Below are 991 nucleotides of genomic sequence, written 5' to 3'. Positions count from 1 at the left end.
CACCTACAGGGTTGCAGCCCCCTTCAGCTCCTTGTGTACTTTCTCTAGCTCCTCCATTGGGGGCCCTGTGTTCCATCCAATAGCTGACTGTGAGCATCCACTTCGGTGTTATGCTAGTGCCTGTTTGGTATTTTTTAAAGTTGCTGCAGCCGATTCCCTTTCCCACCTTATTCATCAATAATCTTTGTCCTTCATAATATCATCCTTCACTCAGGCTACTTAACATCTCAGCCTTCTTTGTTAATGAAAGACCCAACTTAATGCAATGTTTTTGTTGGTTTGCTCTTATCCACTAGACAATGAATCTCTGACAACATTTTAATTACAGAATCTTTGCAAGTTCTCCTACAAAGCCACCATAAAGCCAGAAAAGGAATCTAAAGGGGAGCTGTCAGAAACTCTGAAAGCCTAGCCAGGTGTTTAATCCAGGCAGGTAGAGCTCTGTGAGTTCAAGGCCAGGCTAATCTATATAGAAAATTCCAGAGCACCAGGGGCTGTATACATAGTGAGACCCTGTCTTGAAATAAACAAAAAACACAGGACCCCAAATGCCTTGCTTTCCCTCCTTGTACACTGGAAGTCTATCTACACTATCTATTATATATGCCTTATGTATACAGGAAACCCAAGACTTGAAGGGTAGTTTACTATTCTCAATACTTTCAGGTGCCAGAATTACTTATCTTGCTAAGCAGGATCCATATATTCCAACCTCTACAGAGCAATGTGAAGACAGGCAGGTGACACCAGCAGACACAACTGTAACATGGGAGAAGAACTGTGACCTTATCATAGACAATAAGCCTGTCTGCCTTCTATTGAAGAGAGACATTAGACTGTTTTCTGAAATTGTTCCCTGGCCACACGTTCTGGAAACCCCATGCAAGGCAAATGGCAGTCAATGCTTGCGTCATGAAGAAGAACAGAGGGGTGCACAGAGATTTTGTCTCCCTACAATGACACAGAATAAACATGCCAGGCCACTAAATGC

This window comes from Mus pahari, chromosome 5, assembly GCF_900095145.1.
Source record: "Mus pahari chromosome 5, PAHARI_EIJ_v1.1, whole genome shotgun sequence".
NCBI classification, from domain to species: Eukaryota; Metazoa; Chordata; class Mammalia; order Rodentia; family Muridae; genus Mus; species Mus pahari.
This window is presented reverse-complemented; position numbering follows the sequence as displayed.